This window comes from Rattus norvegicus, chromosome 1, assembly GCF_036323735.1.
Source record: "Rattus norvegicus strain BN/NHsdMcwi chromosome 1, GRCr8, whole genome shotgun sequence".
Classification (NCBI taxonomy): Eukaryota; Metazoa; Chordata; class Mammalia; order Rodentia; family Muridae; genus Rattus; species Rattus norvegicus.
Window position 1 is genome coordinate 262,117,171 of NC_086019.1, and position 16,630 is coordinate 262,133,800.

General features: G+C 43.8%; 1 long non-coding RNA gene across 1 annotated transcript in view; it reads left to right on the forward strand.

The window, feature by feature from the left end:
* The first annotated feature begins 904 nt into the window (after window positions 1-904).
* LOC134484107 (uncharacterized) overlaps window positions 905-16,630 on the forward strand; it is a 33,332-nt gene continuing 17,606 nt past the window's right edge. Inside the window, exon 1 of the long non-coding RNA XR_010061452.1 lies at window positions 905-1,056. This is a non-coding gene — a long non-coding RNA (uncharacterized LOC134484107). The remainder of the gene's footprint in view (window positions 1,057-16,630) is intronic.

The following is a 16,630-nucleotide window of genomic DNA, read 5'->3' on the forward strand; positions in this document are numbered from 1 at the left end:
AAGTGTTTCTGATGGCCGCTGACCGGTTGGTTGTACGTCACTAGCCCTCTTATACTGGTTGCTAAAAACACGTCTCAGTGGCCGAGGATTCTGAAGGGCAGAGCGTCAGACACAATATAAGCTGAAATCAGTTGCTATAGAAGAAGCGACATAAGCAAACCCTTGAGTAACCCATAAGGACACAGATACCAAGTACATCTGAGAGCTCCAAGTCTTGGTTCCTCTTGCTCCCGGATCCCATGCAATCCCTGTTTGAATGTCACTGAGGTCAAGAGAGTCTCTAAGACGGTGAATCGCTTACACAGCTTTCTGATGATGAAGGAAATGAAATGTAAATTTGAACATAGGAGTGCCTTTAAAAACTTGAAGTCGGTTGCATATTCAAAACTGCTAAAGGTTTTCTAAATATGCAGAGGAACCCAGCGACTCCAGGATCAAGCCCTCGACACAGCTGTGCCAACAGACGTCGTGCTCATAGAGCTGAGGGCAAAGGTCACCTTTAAAATGTTTGTTTGGTTACGAGTTGGCCCAGATTTCCAAAATTTCAGGCTCATTTTGTTGCTGAGTCTTATTTTATTGATTTTAATTTAAAATTTTTTTTTTTTACTTTTTGATGAACTTTTGACCCAAATTGCTTTCGCAATGTTCCATCATTTAGTGCAAGGCCATTAACAACTGGTTGAAAATGCACACGTGTGCACATACACTCCATATATTACATTTCCAAGCCAATTGAATTACAGAAGGAACCAATTTGGAAAGTTATTAAATTAAAACCCTAGAAGAGAGAGATGGGTTTTCATTGCTAATGGTTGGCATGACAACTTGGTGTGCTGGTGAGTGAGATGTGCTGAGGCCTCCTGGTTGGAGACTTTGACAAGCTCAAGGCCAGGGCTCTGCCTCTAAATCTTGTTGCCAAGGTAATACAGCATAGGCCTGGATCCGCTGAAAGGGATGCCTCAGCCATCTCGTGCCAGCAGGAGCTATCTGATTAGAAGAGAGCTTTCAAAAGGAAGAGAAACAGTACTTTTGCAGAACCCAGAGGAGAATGCAAAGGTGAGATATTGGGGACATGACCAGCAGGGAATCTGAAAGGGAAGCAGCCAGTGGTGCCACTCAGCTGCTTCATGAGCAGAAGGCCGGTGGTGTGTGAGGGCCCTCGGGCAAGAATTCCAGCCTGCCAGGCCTTTGTGACTGTGACAGGACACTGTCCTAATTTGACTCCATGGCTCAGGTTCAACAGAATAATCTCGAGAGCCCTAGGCACTGTCCCACCCCATCTGTCCATGGTGGACTTTAATTCGACAGGTCTTCTTCTCCGATAATACACTCAGGAAAATGGGTCCTAAGGGACTTTATAGGTTACACATATTTTAGGATTCAAACCCACAGGTGATCTGAATGCCTTAGAGCATCTAAGCGGCCTTCGGACATTCATCTTACTCACGCCTTGGTGCTTTGTGTTACAGGATAGTAGCCATTGATTCGTGGTCCAATGGGAGCCTCAATTCCCCAGTTGCATATGCCAGTTTATCTTGATGTTACTCACGATGAAACTATGGTCCTTAAAGGTTCTTTTGCTCTCAGAATGAGTGACAAGTCTTCAAATACATGACCCCACAGGGGTCTGATCCGGGCTCCGGAAGAAACCCCCTATAATTCCCAGGACTTGATAGCAATACTCAGTCAGGAGCGATGCATGTACCGAAGGATAGCGGGTAGACTCTGAGAGGAGTTCAGAATCCCCAACCAGTAGTTCCGATCTAACGCTCCTTGCTATTTAGCCACCCTATTATTTCATAAACAATACGGAGGAAGAAATCCACAATATTTATCTTGGCCTGTACAAATAATTTGCACTCTATAAACTGTAATGGAAAGACTATTACCCTTGTAGTCACAGCTGTCCCTGGCTATCGGCAAGGGATGCCCTCCGGTTCCAAGGTCCACAGGTACGCAAGCCCTGTGCAGATGATTGTGTAATATTTGCATATGAACTACACACATCTTCCATTCATTTTACATCATTTTTGGATCGGCCATCATAGCTAATACAATACAATCAATTGAGTATACTGCATCCTTTAAGGAATGGTGACAAGAAATCTGCCTGTGTTCTGTGCAATTTGGTTGTTTTGGGGTTTTTTTGGGGGGGGTTGTTTTGTTCTTCTAAGTGTACCAAGTCAAATTCCAACTCCTTCCTCTGCAAGTGATTTGCTAAATGAATTTGGCCAAGTTATTTGACATGATTGGTCCCTGATTCTTAAGAGTTTTGTGTGTGGTGGTGGTGGTGGTTAGGGTTGTTTGTTTTGAAGACACGGTTTCCGTGTTTCACAGGCTGGCCTCAAAACTACTTACTGCACTACACTAACTTTTCTGCCTCAGCCCCCTAAATAGCTGGGACTACAAACACGCACTGTGCCCAACTGATTTTACACATCTTTGGAACAGGTCAGCGATAGTAGCTTTTATCTGAAGGGGCCACTTCTCTTCCTACAGTGTACAGCCAAAGCACGAAGGGAACTTCAAACAGATCCTCTGGCCTCCCTAATCTCTTACCAAGCCAGCGGTGTGCTTTCCAAAGGCTGTACATGTGATTCCGGTTTGCAGTTTTGTTTAAGAATCACCGGAGAGTAAGGATAACTTATAAAGATGATCTGGCTTATATATGTGAGTTGTCATTGGCTCACTAATCAATCAAAATGGGGTACAGTTAAGCCCATTATATATAATTTCTTCAGTTTTATCTTCACATGTGAATAGGACAAAGCTCCTTGGAATGTAGAGAGAGGCTGGCGTTGCACAAAGCAGTTACATTTCCCCCATCACCATTTCACATCTTTAGAGATATCCGAGCTTTAAATGAAAAGCTCTTTGAAGTTCGTGGTTTGCAATATTCCCTTCAGTCTTTATTGATCCGAACAGAAGGATAATGACATTTATCTAATGCTCACGGGCACTTACTGTAAGAGCTCTATAAGGGTTAGTTCATTTGATCTTACTTCCTGGAATAAATGCACTGTGGAGCGGTTACATGAACTGTCTAAGACTCCAGGAGAAGAGGTGGAGGTGAGCTTTGAACCTGCGAGCTCCACTCTTAGTCACTCAACCGCTTGGTGAATTGGGTGCTCCCAGTGAATAGACAGGCAATCTCTTGTCCTTAGTTTGTTTATTCTATTCATGATTTGTATACACACTCGTGGGGGCCAGAGTTTGATGCCGGGGTCTTCCTCAACCATTTTTTCTGTCTTATTGTCTGAGACAGGATGTCTCACTGGACTTCACTAATTCTGCTGGAATGGCTGGCCAGCAAGTCCCCAGAGTCCTAGCTCCATCTCCCCAAACCAGGATTCCAGGGGCTGATGCTGTACTCGGTGTCTGTTTGCTTAAGACAGACAGGGGCTCACTGGAACTTACTATGTGGACCAGGTTGGCCACGAACTCACAGAGATCCTCCTGCCTCTGCCTCTCCCTCCAAATGGTGATACGTCTACACTCCATGATATCTCTTTTTAAAAATAATTTCTTCCGTTTTTGAGACTATAATTACATTATTTTCTCCTTCCCTTTACTCCCTCCAATCCAAACCCTCGCATATAACCCTCTTTGCTCTCTCAAACTCATAGCGTCTTTATTCATTGATTGGTGGCAGTGCTGTGTGTGTGTGTGTGTGTGTGTGTGTCCCTATATTTTCCTAACTACATATGTACATATGTACAACCTGCTCTGACTACCTAAACATGAGCTGAACAACACCAGCAGACATGCTAACTGCGATGCGGGCAGCTCTGGAAGACTCATCTACGCAAAGAACTGCAGGCCCCCGAGAAGTGCTGAGTAGAGAAATAGTCTTCCAGAGATCACACCAATGGCTTATCCAATACTACGTGCTCATTCCAGATAATATATACATACCGCTGGCTTCTTACGTTGGTGCTAGGAATCCGAACTCCAGTCTCTATGTTTGCGTGACAAGAAATTCACTAAGTTACCTTCCTAGTCCATGTCATCATTTCTTAACATGTATGCCTGGAGTGTACCCAGACCACTCCCACTAGAATCCCAAGGAACAAGTGGGCACCAGGGAAAGACGTTTAGAAATACACTCATCAGGTGACTTGGGTTTAAGAACCACTGGCCTGGATCGTTGTTTGTAGGTCACTAGCACTGAGAGTTCTGATGGTGTTAAGAGCTGTGGGAGTTAAAGTTGTTTGCCAGAATCCATCCTCAGGTACAGGCCCAGGGGCAGAGAATCAGCCCATAAGTCCCTAACTGGGCCAGCTGTACAAAGTACAGGCTCTACTCAGGAGGGCTACTCTCTCGCACACAGACAGCATGACTTTGCAGGGTCCAGATCCCATTGCCCAACTCGAGGGCAGAGCTCATGCTGACAAGAGGAAGGGCTAGTACTGGCCTGGAACTTTGATGCTGTTCTTTTTCACCATCCAAATACCACAGAGGCTCTGTGTCCCTGTCCCAGAAGGGCAGAGGCAGAGCAGGCTGTTTGGAATGCAGTTGGCTACCCCAACCTCCCACCCCCACCTCCCCATCCCCCACCCCACCCCCCCCCCACCCCTACCTTCCTACCCCCCTTCCCCTGAGGCCTTGTACTGAGCTGATCTTGCAGACTCTCCCAGAGTTCACCGGGTGTCTGTTTCAGATGGGAGTTGAAAAAGAGGCCAAGAAGGTAACCTGGAAGGGTTATGTCTTCAGGAGTTTGAAAATGTCTTACAAAGCTTATGGGGATGTAGGTTGGTTTATACAGCAAGCCTCACTTTTTAAAAATATACAATTCCATAATTTTTAAATGATTTGTTTCTATTATATGCGTATGAATATTTTGCTGGTATGCGTGTCTTGTATCACATGTACTCCTGGTGTTCAGGGAGGGCTATAAGAGGGGGTTGGGTCCATTAAACTAGAGTCATGGACCGTTGTCAACTGTCAGGTAGGAACAAAACCCTGTCCTCAGCAAAAGCAGCCAATACTCGTAGCTACTGAGCTGCCTCTCTAGCCCCTCCGTGAGTTTCCGAAGGCGGTTTTACTTATTGTCATACTGATTTTATGAGTTCTGAGTACTATGCATAGTCAGGTGCTGGGCATTGGGTAAGATACAGAACTCTTGCAGGCCCTTGGAAAACTTCCAATGTAGTCAGTCCTGTTCCCTTTGGCCCTGAGCCCTTGGCCGGCAATGATCTGTTTATTAATTCATTGATTGGTAGCTGGCATTTGAGCTATTTCCAATTTGGGCAAGACGCTGAAATTTCAGTAAGCGGGCATTCATTGAGCCTGCCTACCAAGAGACTCTAGAAGATGAGAAAATAGTTTATGTTTTCAGCTTCTTATAAAATATGATCGCTCCTGGAATTCAAACTAATAGCCAACAAAGGAAGATGGTACTTGGGCTGACGAGATGGTTCAGAGAGAGAAGGCATTTGTGGCCAAGCCTGAAGTTCAGTCCCTGGGACCCATACGATGGAACGAGAGAACCAACTCCTACAAGTTTATTCTGACGACTCCACGGGTACACATACTTATACATACACTATAAAGATAGATGATAGATAGATAGATAGATAGATAGATAGATAGATAGATAGATAATAGATAGATAGATAGATAATTTTTTTAAATAAAAGAGCTTCGTGTATGCTTCTAAAATCAAACGTGAACGAGATGGAGCAGGCTCCCGGATAGTATTGGATTGCCATCCAGAAAAAGGAAGTGATCTTTGCTGGTGGACTCCTGATGTGAAGGTGTTGAAACACATGGGGGCGCTCTAACCAACCAGCGCTACAAGCCCACCCCACCTCCACCCCATTTTTAATTCCTGTTCTTACACAGGTTGTTTGTTTTTTGTTTTTTTGGTTTTTTTTTTTCTTAGTCTATTGAAATGCTTCTATGAAAATCCTGATGAATTCTCACAACTCTTACCCTTGGTCTCTTTGGCCACTCCTGGATGTCTGGAAACAGTTTGGCGTCAGTGACCGACCCTGTGTTTAACTAGATGTCAGGGGAGGGGGTGGGGAGAGGAGGTTGGGGGGAGGGGGTAGTGGACCCAACCAGGGTTTTACGCAGGCTCCAGTCGGTTTCCTTGCTTAATTCACATGGAGAGGTCCCCAAAGCGTCTCATAAATTACAAAGAGAACTGGGATTGTCCCTAAAGTTCCTCTGTCATTACTTCTCAAGTCTTCCCAGAATGTCTTCAAAAATAATTGCTGGGCAGTGTTTCAGGAAGACTGGTAACTGCCTTGCTGGTGGGTCGGCACCTTGGCTGTTTCAGCAGCTCAGGCCCTTCGAAGGAACCACAGGGATCTTAGCAGAGAAAGGTTAAGTAAGAGCTTAGCTCTCACTGGCTTTTTGGCTTTTGAGTGGCTGTTCAAAGCAAATAACAAAAAGAAAAGAAAAATGTTCTGGATGCGTTTAAATTTTTTTTTTGAGAATCGATGACTCATTTAGTAACAAAGCACAAAATAAAAGACACTTCATAAAAATTGCACTGGCACAGAGCAGCGGAGCTCAGAGTCAACTCTGTGGTGAGGGTGCATGATTTTGGAGCAAGACCAGGTGGGGCTAGGGGTCCCCCCTATCTTTGGAAAAGCATTTGATCCATTACAAGCAAGGGAGTCTTTGCACTAACAGAAGAAACTGCTCACTTGAGAGAAGACTTTTACTCTGCCAAAAGGACCCAATCTAAAATATGACTAATTGTTTTAAACAGAAATTTATCTCTGGCTGTTATATGCAAATTGTGCAATATCACTGTCTTAAAATTAGGGAGATCGTGAGGAGATGCCAAGGACAGGGTGTGACCATCATATGACTTTTTAGGCCATTTTACTCCTATCTCCTATGCTGGGCTTTGCCCATAGGGACCATCCTAGTATGTTCTCTTTTCCTTGTTTGCTTGGCTTAAGATCTGAACCATTACAAGAGTTGGGAGGGACCTTCACTCTCCACACTCCTTCAAACTAGCATTTTCCCACTGAGCACACTTTTCCCACTAGCACACTCCTTCAAACAGCATTTTTCCCACTGAGCCTTCTTCAGAGGGCTCAGAATACAATGATGTTGTGTTAAAAGCATAGGCCGTAGTTAGGAATGTAGCTCAGCGGTAGACGGTTGCCTTTCATACCTAAGACCCCAAGTTCAATTCCCAGCATAACAAAAGATTAATTAATCACATATAACGAATCATTGCTGCTTATGTATATACAAGTAAGTTCCTTAACGTCTCAGTCTCAATTCCCCTTCAGTGTAAACCGCCAATGAAAAATCTTGATTAAGTTATTATCTATAGTTATAGATTATTGTAATCCATTGATGGAAACTGTCCAAATGTCAATGATAACATAGAAACAGTACCATAATACTACGCATCTGAAGTTGTTGAGATTAAATAAGATAACACATATAAAATAATTAAGGCTCTAACACGTGGATAAGCCCTCAGTGCAGACCAACATTATTTTTATATGTACATGCACATGCTTCGGTATGGTGTATGTGTGGGGCATATGTCAGTGTATGTATGTGGGGTGTGAGCTTCTGCATGGAGGCCACAGGAACACATCAGGTGTCCTGTCTTATCATTCTCCACTCTATTCCCTTGGGATAGAGTTTCTCACTAAATCTAGACCGAGGCTAGCAGACAGCAAGCTCCAGAGATTCTGGTTATAGGTGCACAACCACACCTGGCTTTTAATGTAGGCCCTGGGGATTTGAACTCACAGCCTCATGCTTGCACAGCAATTACACAGTTGAATCGTCTTCCCACCCAACTGACATTCTTCGCATTATTAGCATTATCGTATTCACAGAAAATACACAGTCAGCACTAAGGACAATGTCTTCCCCTTCCCATTAGAGCTGTGCTGAGACACCAGGAGCAACAGTCGTTAGCCAGCTGTCGATTCCTATGGATTTTCCTTAACCCAGGCCCACACTATTGCGTTCTGAATCCCTGCACGAGTCGTCCATCCAGGGCAGAAATGAGATGTCAGGAGCGCGCTCTGTCCATTGACAGCCTTCTGCCGGTAAACGGGAGGGAAAGAACAAATGTGAACAGAAAGGTGCCCTGTCTGTTTAATATCATCTTAACGATGTCACCGAGTCGAGGCAAAAGCTGACAATTACAGTTCTGTTTGGCAGGAGAAGTGTAGCAGAGGACAGGAAAACCCCAAAATCCCGGTTTTTCAAAATTGATTCAAGTCCTGCAAAGGATAAACAGACGAAGGGAAGTGCCTCAGAACTAGATGTGTTAACATTTCTTTGGATAATAAAGGGAGGTGCTTTATAGATAATCAGATCTTACAGACAGGTTGTATCTTTAAAAACTTTCTTTTTGCAATATCAGGGATCAAACCCAGGACCCTTCTCATGCTAAGCAAACTACACACCACACACACACACACACACACACACACACACACACACACACACACACACTATTGAGTTCTAGCTAATACAGGAGTGGTCTGTCTGCATGTATACCTACATGCCAGAAGAGGACATCAGATCCCTTTATAGATGGATGTGAGCCACCAAGTGGTTGCTGGGAATTGAACTCAGAACCTCTGGAAGAGCAGCCAGTGCTCTTGCCCATTGAGCCTGTTAACCCTCTCCTTACTTTTTGTTTTGAGACAATGCCTCACTAAGTTTCCCAGGCCAACATGGAACTTGCGATCCTCCTGCCTCAACCCCCTGAACATTGAGGATTGCCGGTCAGTGTGACCAAGGCCACACGGATAAATTTTCTTATCGTGGGTTTCCTGCTTCAGCGTGTGGATTCTGTCCGTAATTGGGTTTCTAAGCCTAGTTTGCCTGTGTGTCAAATGGAGATTCAACATTATCCCACTCGTTGGGTTTTCATTAGAATAAAATCAGGCGGATTGTTTGTATCAACAAGTGGAACCAGTGGAAATGGGACTGGGGGGAGGGGCAAAGGAAGAAAAAAATGAAGTAAAACTAAACAGAGAGAGACATCAATCTGGCAATGACAGACAGATGCTCAGACAAAGAGTGGGGTTGGCCCACTGCCTTGCCTTCCTTGTAAGTCTAAGCTAAGCAGTGGAGGAGGCTCCGAGGGCCCATAACCTTGCTAATGTGTTTGCCCGTTGGCATCTTTTGGTCCGTTCTCCACTGGGTCCTATTAGGTGAGCTTGCTGGATCGCCAAGTTTCAGAGAAAACGAACACCAAACAAAAAGTGGCCAAAATAATCACAGAAAAGTCATCTGCAAATGAAGAAGGCTTGGGGACTCTGAGTCGCCTCTGGGCCCGAAGGGGTTAAGTGCCTCTTCAGTCATACAGCTAGGAAGGCAGCCAGCCAAGCAAGAGTGGACTCTAAAGGCAGTGTGGGGTCCTCCCTGGTACATGAGGCTTCTTAGGGAGGAGGGCAGATATAATAACAATGCTGTTTTATTTCATATCTGATGCCCAAGACAAAAATGAAAGCAGAGTACTTCTAGAAGAATCTTTTAAAGTTCCACTCACAATAGGCCTCACACTTTAAAAATGGGTCACTCCCCATCACCATGGCGATTCTCCCAAGATCTCCTGGAGCCAGCAGCCGCTCTCAAACGAGGACACTCCCCACAACTGGCAACTCTAAACAGATAAATATTTCCCAGTAGAAAATACTTAGTTCCTTCGTAGGTAGCGTAGTCAGTAATCTGTTCAGGAAAGCCGCCTGAGGCCCGCTCCTTGCATTTGCTTTCCTTAAGTTCGTTAAGCCCCTTGATTACACCCACAGCAAGGTTACTACTTCCTTGGGGTGTGTGAGATTTACGTACTGGATATCAGCCACCTTCTTGCCTTCCATTTTTCTAACTGAACATAATAGCATGATTGAGAGGCCCTGGAAGAGTTCAGTGGCACTTCCAAAGGTCGAAACCATACAAAAACTACCCTGTGATTCAGCAGTTCACCTTCTGGGGACTCACCTCGATGGGTGGGAAGCAGGATTGCGCATGCTCATTAACAGAACTATTTGCAACAGCCAAGAGGTAGAAGAAACCTAATACTGTTTAATTGAATGAATATGTTGATAAAAATATAGCAGATGGGGTCTAGAGAGATGACCTAGCACCCGAGAACACTTGCAGAGAACCTGACTTCCAGCACCACATGTCAGCTCTCAGTCCTCAGTAACTCCGGCTCCCGGCACTAGGCACGCAGGTGGTGCATATCCATGCGCACGCAGGCATACACTCGTGCATGTCAAAGGAAAGCAACGAATGTTAACGTAGCAAATACAGAAAGAAAAATATAGAGAATGAGGCATACATTCTCCGATAGAATGAACCTTGAGGACGTTAAGCTAAGTAAACCACGTCTCGAACAAAAAGACAGATGCTGGGTAACTCCACTTAATGAGAGAACCCAGGCAGTCACATTCACAGAAACAGAAGAAGGCAGAATGAATGTCAGCAAGGGGTGGGAGACGTGGAGCTGGGGGGTTGTTTTAAAATGTGTAAAGTTTGGGTTTCATGAGAAGAGAAGCATGAATATAACTGATAACACCTAGAAAGATCTAGGGGATAGATTTTGTACTGTGTATATATGACCATAGGTAACTTTTAGAAAAGATTTGTTTCGTTTATGTGTGCGTGCCCGTCTCTCTGTGTGTGCATGTGTATGTGTGTGTTCGCATGTGCCTGTGTGCACACAGAGGCCAGTAAAGGGTGTCAGATCTGTCATGGCTGGAGTAACAGGCACTTGAGAAGGCCCAACTTGTCGTGTGGTGCCTGGGACTCGAATCATCATCGTCGTTGTCAAGACAGCATCTCGCCATTAGCACCGACTGTCCTGTCTCACTCACTATATAAACCAGGTTAACCTCAGGCTCACGGAGATCTGCCTGCCTCTGCCTCCCAAGTGCTGAGATTAAAGGTATGTGCCACTATGCCCAGTGGTGATTATTATTCAATTTTTAAGAAATAAACACTAAAGATGGAGACATAGAGATACATAGACACTAAGTCCTATATGGTTTTTACAAGCATATGTGCGAGTAAGTAATTTATTAGTATTGTGGTATTAAGAATTTAACCCAGGGCCTCATACCTGCCAGGCAAACACTCTACCACAGAACTATGGCCCAGCCCGTACGGCTCTTCTAAGTAATTTATATGTAATCTAAGAAGACACTGTTCTGCATTTTGCTTTCCTTCGATTAGCATGTCCTCTTAGTCTCATTACTAGCCATAGTCGCAAAGTTTCACCGTAGACACCTCTGGGTGTGAAGTCTGCTGTAAGCGTGAGCTTAAAGTCACATAAGTAAGCCAGGCAGTGTCTGAGGTGGCAGAGGCAGCGGCAGCAGCAGTGGTGGTGACAAGCCCAGCACTTGGTAGGGAGAGACAGGTGGATCTCTGTGAGTTCGGGGCCAACCTGGTCTACAGAGTGAGTTCCAGGACAGCGGAGATACACAGAAAAACCCTGTCTCAACAAAACAAGCAAACAAAAGGTAAAAACAACAATTAAAAAATAAACAATGACAGTGAATGAAAGAACAGCCAAGCCCAGCTCCTCCGGTTTCTTCTGGGGCCACATTGACCTCTGCCATCAGATAAAGAGAGCTGTTCTAGAAGCTCTAGAGTAACGGCATGTGCTGTTCTTCCAGAGGACCCAGGTCTGATTCTGACAACCATCTGTAAGTCCAGTCCCAGGGAATCTGACACATGGGACATAGACATGTGTGGGCAAAACACCCATACACATAAAATAAAGGGAAAAATTTAAAGGATGGCTGTATGAGTCCTTTAAATATTATTAGTTTTATATAAACATTACATATTTATATAATTTATATAAATATTTTAAAATATCACTAGAATTCCTTTTTTTATATAAGTTATGAGTTTAACCAAGGCCCAGAAATTAGTCTAGTGAATTTACAATTTTTTTTAATTGTCTAAAAAAAAACCAAACAAAATTCTTGGGACATAGTTCACAAAACAAAATTAATGAGATTATTTATATGAGATTTCTATGTAGAAATTCTGACCCCCATTTTAGAATGTAACCTCTTGGAAACAGGAGATGTTGCCCAAATATAATTAATTAAAAGGAGGTCAGATGGTAACAGTCTCCCATTCAGTCTGACTCATGTCCTTATAAAAGGTGGTGTTTGGATTTAACTACATAAGAAGGATATCTTGTGACACGAAGTCAGAGATCTACAGAGCAAGGAACACAAGCTCTCAGCAGTCGGTGGGGGAAGAACAGAACATACTCTTCTCACCTCCTGGAGAAGAAAACCAGGCCTGCTGACATCTTGGAATCGAAGTCCTCAGAATCACAAGACCAGTACATTTCTATTGTTCCAGCCCCAAACCAAGCAAAGCCCAAGGTTTTCATTCACATCACAGTTCATGCTTCTCTTGGACCTCTCGCCTCTTGCCCTAGCTTGAGTATGTGTGGTGGAGAAACATGGAACTGAGGATGGACTTGAACTTCTGACCCTCCTGCCTCCACCACCTAAGTGCTGAGACTACAGGCAGGACGCCACAATGACTGGCTCTTGCTCTCCCCACCCCCTCACCCCATTTCTTTGCTTCAAACTTTCCCTGTCCCTTGCGGCTCTCATCAAGTGTACCGTAACGTATCATGATACACCTGGACTTTATTTTATGTAATTAAATCAATTATGTTTGCTTTTGTTACAAAGTAATACGTATCTATTATTTTAAAATGTATTTTGGTGGGGGACTGTGGAGGTGGCTCGGTAGGAGAAGCACTTTCTGTACAAGCACGAGTACCTGAGGTCGGCTGCCCAGAACCTGTGCAGAGAGGTTGGACTTTGTGAAGTCCACCTGTAGCCGGGACCTTCAGAAGCAGAGACAGGAGCGTCTCAGGGACTCTCAAATCAGCCAGTCTAGCCAATCAGTGAGAGACCGTGTGTGTGTGTGTGTGTGTGTGTGTGTGTGTGTGTGTGTGTGTGTGTGTGTGTGAGAGAGAGAGAGAGAGAGAGAGAGAGAGAGAGAGGGGAAGGGGAGAGCATGACCTACAATCATGTGAAAAATGAACCCCATAGACTCTTGTATTTGAATGTTTAGTCACAGGGAAGAAACACTGTCTGAAAGGATTAGAAGGATTTAGGAGAAATGGCCTTGTTGGAAGAAATGTATGAGGAAGTGGGCTTTGAGGTTTCAAAAGCCTATGCCAAGCCTAGAGTCTCTTTTTCAACCTAGAGATTAGGATGTAGCTCTCGGCTACTGAATCAGAGACTGCATTCACGGCACCATAATTTCCACCATGATGATAATGGGCAGAACCTCTGAAGCTCTAAGCAAGCCCCTATCCTCAGATATTCTCCATGGACCTTCGTGGCTCACGAGGATGGCGCTGCAACTGTACTCTGACAATTACTAGCCGTGTTGCTTCAAAAAAAGTTATCTGGAGGTCAGGCATGATGCCCAGGCACGATCCTAGCACTCAGGAGGCAGAGGTAGACTGATCTCTGAGTTTGAAACCAGCCTGGTCTAGTTCCAGGCCAAGAAGGGCTTCAGAGTAAAACTCTGAAACTCTTCTGGTGAGAGTCTAGCATACCCACACACAAAAGTGACAACCTCAGTTTCCTCAGCTATAAAATGGGTATAATCTAGTTTGTCTCAGAGTTGTCCATAGATCAACAAAACAACAGTTCACACACATTTGTCCCTTTTTTTTTTTAATCATTCATATCCGGTTCCCTAACTTCTATTTTAGATTTTGCAACGATTTGGCAGAGATACTGTTCCATGTCAACGAATATTTATAGAGCTCTAGTCTGCAGGGTTTAACAGTAGCTGAAGGGACTCTGTTTCTTTGTTTTGTTTTGTTTTCTGAAGGTGCACATTTTCTGTTTCGGAGTTTTCAGTATGGAACAGGAGAGGACTCTCTGGATTCTAGTCTAAGATCGTTCCAAGGATGTGGTGTTGAGACAGTAGCAGCACGAAGTCTCAAAAGAGCAGCAAGGTGGTCCAGCAGTGTGGAAGTGAGGGAGAGAGAATTCATTACACGGTGCCTCTCCTTTCCCCTAGTGGAAGGGAGACACTGGAGCAGAAGACCAAAGCGTGTGGCTGGAAATGAGCTGAAGTCTTGTGTTTGCTCTTGACGCTTCTCACACAGTTGGCATTCTACTCCCGCCCAAATCGATAGCTTTCAGATAAACGGCATCTCTTTCCCTGTTCCCAGGGGCACACAGATGTCCCCAGGTGCACCATGTTTAGTCCCAAGGCTGTCCTTTCTTCTGGAGCAGTTTCAGAGATGTTAATATTGTCATCTGAGAAATGAGATTAAACTTGATTCTGGTGAACTCTCACTTCTGCTTTCATCTGGGCGTGTTACACACCCAGCTCACTTCCTCCTCCTTCCTTTCTGCTAAAATTCTTCCTAACCCCTACTGTCTTCTCCATCCCAGTTTTGTCTTAGCTACCCTAAATTTCATACTGAAACTCTACTACTCAAGACATTCTTAGAGAAAATAACTGCAAAACCCTTCCAATAACATTTAAGGCCGCCACAGTCCCAGAGGGAAAACTTTTTTTTTGTCCACATTGTACTGGCTTCTTGGCCTGTTTCATTTCCACTGTCTACGACAATAAACTCTTGGAGGTTTGTAACTTTGTTTCGTTTAAATCTTGAAAAGCGCTCAAACTAACGCTCTGGTCAATCACGCAGCCTAGAGTCTAGGAATTCACACAGCTCTTTGTGTTAGAAAGAGGTTGAAGACCGAACATATGTTTTGAGTTGCTTCTCTAGAGCTGACTTGTCCACTTCTTACGTATCCAGGCCCTCGTGTTCTTCCACGCAGATGATTTCCCTACCTCCCTTCATAAGTCTCTCTTTCCACTCTGCACTCCTTAAAGCTGAGATTGGCTTTTCTAACAAGCAGTTTGGACATGCCCCTCACCCTCTTCTGACTTAAACGGCAACAACCCATAAGTAAACACAACAAATCATGCTCTGCTTGCTTACACAAGTGAGAGAAGATGCCTACCAAAAATAAGTAAATTAATTTAAAAAGAATAGATATTAAATGAAACACAAACCCTGCAAAATCAAACAATTGTATAACACAGTGCCTAATCTTTGCAGAGAACCTGGCCCACATGGCAGCTCATAACCTCTCTAGTTCCAGTTCTAGGGGACCTGAACCCCTCTTCGGACCTCTCCAGGCACTAGGCACATACGTGGCACACTCTCATACATTCAGGCAAAAACATTCTTCCTAAAATTAAATAAATCTGTTTTGAAAAATAAAGCACCTTGGTTTCTAACCCCAGAAACTTATTTTTAAAGGTTTGCTCTTAAACTTGTTATCAGTTGGATTCTGTAGTGTGTTCCCTTGTGTCTAGTTTCTTTGTTCAACCTTACGGTTGAGATTCACCCATGTTTCTGAATGTAACGATTGTCTATTCAGTCTCATCTCTGAGCGAGGTCTCATTGTATCAACCCAGCTCTGCTGATCTCTTCATTCTCCTTGTTTTCTGCGTCTGCTCTGTTGAATAGGGCTGTTATGAACATCCACATGCATGTAGCACATGTCCAAACATATTCCAGAGGATTTCTGGATGTCTAAAATAATATAAGTGTATCACCAAAGTCTCAAATTTAGTCTTCAAAATAAAAGGCAAGATTTGAGATATAGCTGTGTCTGAGCTTCTCTATTAATCAAATTCCTAGATATAGTGGTGGGTCTAAAAATAAATATGTATTTCAAAATAATAATGTGCATAAGTGAAATTTCAAAATTCCAGTCAAGCTACAACTTGCTATGAAAGTATGATTTCAATTAGTTATGGAGTCATATACACTAGAACACTTTTGTGATGATTGAATACAAACATAATTGATGGAAGGTTACATTGTAATTACAGAGGATTTTATCTTGTTGCTTTCTTTGTTCGCTTCATTGTGGTTTTGGTAATTCTGGTTTTTGAGACAGGCCTTCTTCACTATGTAGCTAGGAATTGCCTCAAACTCACCAAGGTCAAGAGACCTTCCTTGGTCTTCTTGAGGGCTAGGATTACATTCAGAGGCCCCACACCACCTCCCTTTTTGTTTAGGCTCTTGCTATATAACACAGGTGGCCTCAGCTCATTCTTCTCCTTCCTTAGTCTTCAGAGTGCTAGGTTTCTAGGCATATTCCTCCCTAGACAGAGGCTACTGAAAAATAATCATTTCCTCCCTCCTTCATCCAAGTTCAAGAAGTCCCATAATTCTATTACATTGAGAAATTTGATCTACATTTAAGCTCCTTAAAAGCAGAGAATCTAGTCTAAACAATTTATCTTACCTATTTTTCTGTTGCTATGATAAAATGTTATGACCGGGGCAACTCATAAAAGAAAAACTGCTTAATTTAGCTTACCGTTTCAGATGGTTAGAGTCCATGACACAAGAGTGAAAGAACAGCTGAGAGCTGTTGATCCACAACCATGCGGCAAGAGGAAGGGCTGGGAATCACAGGAGTCTTTTGATATTACCCCCTCCAACAGGCCACGCCTTCTAATCCTTCCCAAATGGTTCCACCAACTGGGGACCAAGTTTTCAAGTATGGGAGCATATGAGGGCCATTTTTTTTCTTCTCTTTTTTTCGGAGCTGGGGACCAAACCCAGGGCCTTGCGCTTCCTAGGCAAGTGCTC